Below are 2500 nucleotides of genomic sequence, written 5' to 3' on the forward strand. Positions count from 1 at the left end.
GTTCACTGGGCAGAGCATTGGTTTCACACAATGAACTATCCGAGGATGTGGAAGGTTCCGCATGCGTAAAGCATTGGTGGTTCAGTGGTAGAATTCTCGCCTGCCACGCGGGAGGCCCGGTTTCGATTCCCGGCTAATGCAATGTAGAGCTTTTGCTGACATGCCAGTGATTTTGGTGTCCTAGTTTCTCACGCTGGCTATTGGTGGTGCATCTATATAGTGTTCCACATACCATGATACAGCAAAATGCAAAACTCCCGCCCAACGTGAGAACCCACGACCCTGAGATTAAGAGTCTCATGCTCTACCGACTGAGCTAGCCGGGCTTGGTTAAAGGAGCGACGAGACCTTGATGAGGCCATCGTGGCCTTGCCCTGCATCCTATGAAACCCAGGCCAGCTAGTTCACTGGGCAGAGCATTGGTTTCACACAATGAACTATCCGAGGATGTGGAAGGTTCCGCATGCGTAAAGCATTGGTGGTTCAGTGGTAGAATTCTCGCCTGCCACGCGGGAGGCCCGGTTTCGATTCCCGGCTAATGCAATGTAGAGCTTTTGCTGACATGCCAGTGATTTTGGTGTCCTAGTTTCTCACGCTGGCTATTGGTGGTGCAGCTATATAGTGTTCCACATACCATGATACAGCAAAATGCAAAACTCCCGCCCAACGTGAGAACCCACGACCCTGAGATTAAGAGTCTCATGCTCTACCGACTGAGCTAGCCGGGCTTGGTTAATGGAGCGACGAGACCTTGATGAGGCCATCGTTGCCTTGCCCTGCGACCTATGAAACCCAGGCCAGCTAATTCAGTGGGCAGAGCATTGGTTTCATACAATGAAATACCCGAGTAGGTGGAAGGTTCCGCATGCGTAAAGCATTGGTGGTTCAGTGGTAGAATTCTCGCCTGCCACGCGGGAGGCCCGGGTTCGATTTCCGGCCAATGCAATGTAGAGCATTTGCTGAAATGCCAGTGATTTTGGTGTCCTAGTTTCTCACGCTGGCTATTGGTGGTGCAGCTACACATTGGTTTCATACAATGAACTCCCCGAGTAGGTGAAATGTTCTGCATCCGTAAAGCATTTTTGGTTCAGTGGCAGAATTCTCGCCTGCCACGCGGGAGGCCCGGTTTTGATTCTAGCTAGCCGGGCTTGGTTAATGGAGCGACGAGACCTTGATGAGGCCATCGTGGCCTTGCCCTGCAACCTATGAAACCCAGGCCAGCTAATTCAGTGGGCAGAGCATTGGTTTCACACAATGAACTATCCGAGGAGGTGGAAGGTTCCGCATGCGTAAAGCATTGGTGGTTCAGTGGTAGAATTCTCGCCTGCCACGCGGGAGGCCCGGTTTCGATTCCCGGCCAATGCAATGTAGAGCTTTTGCTGACATGCCAGTGATTTTGGTGTCCTAGTTTCTCACGCTGGCTGTTGGTGGTGCAGCTATATAGTGTTCCACATACCATGATACAGCAAAATGCAAAACTCCCGCCCAACGTGGGGCTCGAACCCACGACCCTGAGATTAAGAGTCTCATGCTCTACTGACTGAGCTAGCCGGGCTTGGTTAATGGAGTGACGAGACCTTGATGAGGCCATCATTGCCTTGCCCTGCGACCTATGAAACCCAGGCCAGCTAGTTCAGTGGGCAGAGCATTGGTTTCATACAATGAACTACCCGAGTATGTGGAAGGTTCTGCATGCGTAAAGCATTGGTGGTTCAGTGGTAGAATTCTCGCCTGCCACGCGGGAGGCCCGGGTTTGATTCCCGGCCAATGCAATATAGAGCTTTTGCTGAAATGCCAGTGATTTTGGTGTCCTAGTTTCTCACGCTGGCTCTTGGTGGTGCAGCTACGCATTGGTTTCATACAATGAACTCCCCGAGTAGGTGAAATGTTCTGCATCCGTAAAGCATTGGTGGTTCAGTGGCAGAATTCTCGCCTGCCACGCGGGAGGCCCGGTTTTGATTCTAGCTAGCCGGGCTTGGTTAATGGAGCGACGAGACCTTGATAAAGCCATCGTGGCCTTGCCCTGCAACCTATGAAACCCAGGCCAGCTAGTTCAGTGGGCAGAGCATTGGTTTCATACAATGAACTACCCGAGTAGGTGGAAGGTTCCGCATGCGTAAAGCATTGGTGGTTCAGTGGTAGAATTCTCGCCTGCCATGCGGGAGGCCCGGTTTCGATTCCCGGCCAATGCAATGTAGAGCTTTAGCTGAAATGCCAGTGATTTTGGTGTCCTAGTTTCTCACGCTGGCTATTGGTGGTGCAGCTATATAGTGTTCCACATACCATGATACAGCAAAATGCAAAACTCCCGCCCAACGTGAGAACCCACGACCCTGAGATTAAGAGTCTCATGCTCTACCGACTGAGCTAGCCGGGCTTGGTTAATGGAGCGACGAGACCTTGATGAGGCCATCGTTGCCTTGCCCTGCAACCTATGAAACCCACGCCAGCTAGTTCAGTGGGCAGAGCATTGGTTTCATACAATGAACTACCCGAGTAG

General features: G+C 51.8%; 2 non-coding genes across 2 annotated transcripts; one reads left to right on the top strand and one right to left on the bottom strand.

Annotated features, from left to right (window-relative positions):
• Positions 1–1482: 1482 nt before the first annotated feature.
• Positions 1483–1555, bottom strand: TRNAK-CUU (transfer RNA lysine (anticodon CUU)). The gene has a single exon. It is a non-coding gene; the product is annotated as a tRNA-Lys (tRNA).
• A 146-nt stretch (positions 1556–1701) lies between these two features.
• TRNAG-GCC (transfer RNA glycine (anticodon GCC)) lies at positions 1702–1772 on the top strand. Its single transcript has one exon. It is a non-coding gene; the product is annotated as a tRNA-Gly (tRNA).
• Positions 1773–2500: the final 728 nt, after the last annotated feature.

The sequence above is a fragment of the Taudactylus pleione genome, unplaced genomic scaffold (genome assembly GCF_031769625.1).
Source record: "Taudactylus pleione unplaced genomic scaffold, aTauple2 ptg000279l, whole genome shotgun sequence".
Classification (NCBI taxonomy): Eukaryota; Metazoa; Chordata; class Amphibia; order Anura; family Myobatrachidae; genus Taudactylus; species Taudactylus pleione.